The sequence below is a fragment of the Papaver somniferum genome, chromosome 6, assembly GCF_003573695.1.
Source record: "Papaver somniferum cultivar HN1 chromosome 6, ASM357369v1, whole genome shotgun sequence".
NCBI classification, from domain to species: domain Eukaryota; kingdom Viridiplantae; phylum Streptophyta; class Magnoliopsida; order Ranunculales; family Papaveraceae; genus Papaver; species Papaver somniferum.
The window spans coordinates 87,214,270-87,220,464 of record NC_039363.1 but is presented as its reverse complement, the minus strand read 5'-3'; the positions used below and the strand labels follow the sequence as shown (position 1 = coordinate 87,220,464).

Here is a 6,195-nt window from a genome sequence, read left to right as displayed (position 1 = left end):
CTTTCCATGGAAATATATTCCGTGGGTTTAGTTTTTCGTTGATAAATCTTAACAACCCTTCCATTCTTTTTTAAGTTAAACTGCCTAATTGTTAAAACCTACCTTATATAGGGTCAATGTTTTAGGTGATAATCACTAAACCAAATCCTGTCATTGACTCACTCTCCAAATCCCGTCATTGACTCACTCTGTACCGCAAAAAACACCTGCACTGCACATATGAAACTGAGGGACACGTACCTGCATGCATACGTAATAGACACTTAATAATACATTGGGAACAACCACAGATATAAGCCACACAACAAACTTATAAAAGCATATAGAACAGGCATCTCAAACTCGTTTGAATCAGGGAGAATTACTTGCAAGTTGCAACTACAACCAAAAACATAAAGGAAAATGTAAACAACGACAGTCCCAGCAAAGCTCGACCGCCAAATTTGTCCACCATCGACCTTTTGATAATATAACCCTACATGGAGCAAAAAACTACCACTGCAGAAGAAAATAAAATAAATAAATTTAATTGTTTGCTAGATGTTTTGGTACATATATTCGTTAGTGAATGCCAAAAAGGCAGCGGGTTTTACAACTCGAAAATAACTGTAGTAACGGCAATTGATAACATAACCCTATAGCGAGGAAAACAACTACCACTGCAGAAGAAAAGAAAATAATTCGTAAGTGAAAGCCAAATAGGCAGCGGGTTTCACATCTCAAAAATAACTGTAGTAACGGCAAGTAAAGTGTTTAAATCACGAGAAGAAATCAAGAGAACCTAATTTCTGCATGGATGCTGAGATCATTATCGCCTCTTCTTGAACTCGAAAGGGCACAAGTGGGGACACAAAGCCATGGTCGTCACCATCATCAGCAACACCACCACCACAAAATCATCTTCCTGAAAACAGGAGACTCTAGAAACTACTAAGTTAATAAGCATGACAGTATCCAGCAATAAATATTGAAATACCTAGACCTTGTTTTCAGGAACCAGCAAGAGGAACAACAACATAGAGCATCTTTCTAATTTTGGAACACGTTATACTTCCCAATCTATCGGAGAAGACCAAGTGATCCACAGATTTATAGTAAACTATTGTCATTTCTCGAAGTTCCAGCCAATTTCAGCTGATACAGAAAACTAGTTTCACGTACACTATAATAATTTGTGGTTCAGACAGATCAAGATAGTTAATATACTTCTTTCTTATCCTTCAAGCTGAGGTTGGTCAAGATCTTCGATGTCGGAGGTTTAGTAACAACACAATCATTACATGAAAGACCTATTGTGTTAGGTTCAGATTATCTAATTTTTGATATAGGATAAAGGAAATCCTACAAAACATTGATTTTATGTTTTTCAGATAATACAAAATATGAGCAGCTGATGTATATGCAATTTGTAAAGTAGATGTGGGTTGCAATTCCGATCATTCACTCTTTAACATGAGTAAACAAAACCAATGTTGTTTCAATAGCGGTTATCATTGACACGGATAGATTTTCTATTTTCTCTGGTCCTTGATGTTATTGGTCCATTGTTATTATCTAGAGAAGCTAATACAAAACACAACCAATACAAGTTATTTTTCACCTACTTCAGCAGTTGGTGAACAAAGCTGAATTTGCAGGTTTCATGATCAAGTCATCAAACGATATAGTTCCCATAATGTAGGCCCTTATCTGGATAAAATTAAGCAACAAATCATTGATTGGGCATTAAGTATGCATGCCAAGATTTGCCGGACCAAGAAACATGCCCACTAAAAACCACGTTGCTCGTTTCTATTTGTCCCAACAGAGGACCATATGTCTTGCTCGTGAACTATTTAACCAAGATGCGCCTGGGAACGAATAATCCGTCAGGCGCGCTTTTGACCCCTATTTAAATTGATTTGTTTATCGGCATAGTGAACTTTACCGGTTTTATATATTTCAAGAAAGAAGAATGCCTAATAGTAGTCTAAGTGCCTAACCCGCAAAAGAAAAGCCATGTTTAAAGCATACCCGAGATCATTTTGTTATTGGTTGTCATGTTACCATGCCTTTCTCCACATTTTCTGCATTCCTTTAGCAGTTTAGTTTGATTATGAAACTCCAACTTCAGTGACAGAATCAAAGCGCAGCTGAAAACTACGAAAACAAAACAAAAATATCTTAGTTGAGTGGTTAAAAGCCGAAAAGAGCACTAAAATCAAATACCACAAAAGTGAAGATTATGATGTTCATATCTACACAGACCACAACTATAGTTTCTTTAAATGGACCACCAGTAATGTTCATATGCTTAAACTTTGAACCGCCAAAAACTAAGTAATAGAAGGCAAAACAGAACAAAACACTGGCAGATTAGACCATCTGAGCCGCCGCTTTCAGGTCTTAATCTTGATTCCGGGACACCACGTGTTAAGCTTCAAAGAGAGAGAATAATACAACAGACAAGAGCAGAAAGCGTGGCAAAAGGAGAAACTAAGTGGTCACACTAGACAGCATGTTGACGTGGGTGCCTATTAATACATATTAGAGTGTTTTGGCTCATGCTGGGGTACATGTCTGCCTCCTATTGGTCCATGCCCTACCCATGTCACTCTCTCTGTGATTGGTCTAGATTGCTGATCTCACAGAATGCCTCACCCACATGAGTCCCAACAATCCACAAATCTAAATAAAACTATTTTCCTACATATGCTTCATCCACTGCCAAAAAGTTAAAAGGAAAAGGGAGCTTAAATTAATATCCATGGTGTACATAAAATAATTAAATATGAAGAGAGAAAGCTATCACCTATCAGATTCATATGGTGCATAGATAATATTGTATGTTAGCCGTTTACATTACACTTATTAGCTACAATGAAAAGCTTATTTTGAATCTATATCCTGACATATACAGGAAGATATTAAATTAATCGATTAATATCATACGGTACTGTGAAGACCTTATATCAATATGTTGCTCAGAATCTCCTCACTTTAACAAATTATTACTATGTATATCAACAAAAATAGGTTAGTAGGACATAAAACTCAATGGCTTTACCATATACACAAAATAATGACACTAATCATAAGATAACAGGGATAACTTTAGAACTAAAGAATATTGTATGATTGCAATTTAAGATGACAGAGATCAAGATTTAAGATTACTATCCTAAAACATAACATGTGTAAACCTTATATGCTTTTATCAAACAATTATAGAAACAGAATTTTAAATGTATACGCAGACATTCCAGGATCTGATAAAGATCGCACCCCACAATCCACTGAGGTTATCCGTGTCAGCCACATGGACAGATTTGTTGAACATTTGGAGTACAAAAGAAAACCAGCACATAGTCAAAGAAATATTTCTGAAAGAATTACCTTCAAACTAGTATTCACAGACAAACAGAAATACACATGGAACAAAATTTGTATGACAAGTAGGCAGAGGGCACATCCACATGGGTTTAATTAAGTTCATATTTGGTCTGCTGCACTCATAGTCGGAACCCCAGCTAATTATTCCTTGATTGTGGGGCTTAGGCGCAACCAACCTTACGAGCCCATGTTCATCGGTCCATGTGTAGACTACTCATAAACGTCATTATCCCTACTGCTTGACATGTTTAATCATGCTCCAGACAGTAAGTTGAGACAAAATGAAATATCCCCCACCTATTTAATTTGATCCTACAAAATTGAGACACAGCTCTTAATCGGCATTAATGATAAGCACTAATAGTACCTGCAATCACAGATCGATATATCTGTTTCGAATTTCCAGTTTTTTTTTCTCAATTTCTAAATAGATACAGCAATGCCTGTTGCCTAATCTGTGGTTCATTTCATAACGGAGCATAGCTGTAGTAACCATTTTGCTTCTGAATGGAGCATGATTAGGCTTTGACTCATAGGGTGGTGAATCTGAGCCATATGGTCTCAGCAAGGTGGAAAATATTACCATATATCCCTCTGCGGCTCTACCCAATTTTGTTTTTAAAAACCAAATAAAATCCAACGGCCTCAAACATCTAAAGATTTGTGTACCTGACTGCTCAAGCTTCCTACGTCCACAATTACCTCCACAATTGCACAGTACTCATTAATCAATCATAAGGCCAATTCTTATAGACAGCAAAAAAAACATCAATAAATTTAGGTGGTTGTGAATTCAGTGGCACCATTTCTCCATCTTCAAGACTAGGATATTTTAGATGGTTGCTCCTAACTGGTTTCTCTGGGTTGGTATATCTACCAAAACATCTTTATTCAGATCAAACATTAAAAGACAAAGATACTACTTGATATCTAGATCAGTCAAGTGATTTACATTCTGATAAATTAGCTACCTCTAGCGAGCCTGTATACTAATATGGCACCTGGTCAAATGAATGGGATCTTGTCTCAAATGGCCCTTGTGTTGGCCATCAGAAAAACCGCTACCAAAAAAAAAAAAAAAAAAACTCAATTAGTTGAACTCCACCATGCCTGGTGTTCACACTCTAACAACAAGACTTTGAAGGAAAACGCATTCGATGGTAAAGGTTGCAGTGATAAATACAAGGCTGGAGGCCTAGTAAAATTTTGACAAGGAGTGGGCTTCAGTGGTGATCTTACTATCTTACATTTATTTTGCAACTTGGTACCTAGTTTAAGAAGTCCTAGATTTGAACTCAGAGTGCATATGGAAGGTATAATGTCCTTGGGTCTTCTTGATAACTCCAATCGTTTAACCTATGATTCTAACAAGAATGTCATCAATTGTTTAAGGAGCATAAACTTAGTCTTCGCTCACCTAGGATCCTAACATTTCTTCGATCTCAAAAATCCATGTTCGTGACTAATGAAATTGCAAATCAACCTTGAATTAGATCTCAACATGGATACATGAATTAGAACGACTAGAGCATAAAACAAATGGGCCGCACTCCGATATGATTCTAGCAAAATTACCATGAAATGAACTGATTACATTATGGCTATTTCCAAAAATCAGAGAAAGATTCTTGCCCTATTTTATTTTTTACATCAATTCTCTGGATTACTATCATTTATTTTGTCAGGAAAACAAACAAACAACAACTAGGGTTTACTGAAATTATAGCAAGCAAGTTAGGTTTTATCAACATGAATACAGACAAAATATCGAAACAGAGTAAATATTTGATAGTGTAGAAAGTTTGTAGTAAAATTACCGAAGTGATCATCTCTCGGAGCCCATACCGATAACACCAACAACTCCTGCAGTCTCTCTGCATCTCTGGTTTGTGACTGAACCATTGGCGTTAGTTTTTATTTTATTGTCTGGGGAAGTGCTAGGATGGTAAATGTAGCATCAAAATTTTGATGTATATCCACTATCGACCAATGCACTAGTTCTGACTTTTATGAGGCTCCGTGATCCAAGTTTTAACACTGCCTTCTGTTGTCATACAGTGTGTACAGTAGAGATCAGCAAAGGCACTATTTCCCGTATCAGGGTGCACAGTACCTGGACACCTTAAGCCACCCTTCTTCACCAGGAAATCCGTCGGGCAGAATGCAGATGTTGCCACAACACCACCAATCAACCAACACGTTTAGGTAAGGTGTCACTTTGCATTACTTGAAATGTCCGGATTCCAGAAAACATTCAATATTTTTGCAGCAAGCATTGCTCAGAAAAGGGCTCTGCTCGTAGTTACGTTATTGACATCATGCTTTACGGGTTATAGGCAAGCCTACGAAACCATTAATTGGTAAACAGACGGTGCGTCCGTGTTTTCCTTCTGTTTTTCTTATCAACTGAAGCTCCAAGCATTTCAGACTAAGCTGCAGCCTGGATGGTGCTGATTAGTCTGTTTGAGGTTTATCTTTGGCTTTAGAAGATAGCGCGAAACTTGGTCCCATCCTCTAAATGGGTGCAAGCTCTGTTGCTCTGCAATTTTTTGTAGTAGTTTTTTCTTCTTTTTGATCAAGTTAATCGAAACTCGTGAGTCCACCATTTATATACTTGCAATCTGCTCAAGGCCACTAGGAGGTTTCTTATGCAGTTGCTGTTCCCTCATGGCTATGTGAATTAGTCGGATTCATTTTGGCTCAACATCTAATCCAAAGACCAAGGGGTGAAGCTAGATGATCTGGAATCACCGTCTAAACTAATCTAACCAACTAAATTATCCATAGACGAGATTCACATAAACATCTGACTACAACAAAGTA

At 37.2% G+C, this 6,195-nt stretch overlaps 1 long non-coding RNA gene across 1 annotated transcript; it reads right to left on the bottom strand.

Moving 5' to 3' along the window:
- Positions 1-293: 293 nt before the first annotated feature.
- On the bottom strand, positions 294-2,002 carry LOC113288301. Its single transcript, XR_003330563.1, has 2 exons — positions 782-2,002; positions 294-659 (listed from the first exon to the last, which is right to left on the bottom strand). It is a non-coding gene; the product is annotated as an uncharacterized LOC113288301 (long non-coding RNA).
- Positions 2,003-6,195: the final 4,193 nt, after the last annotated feature.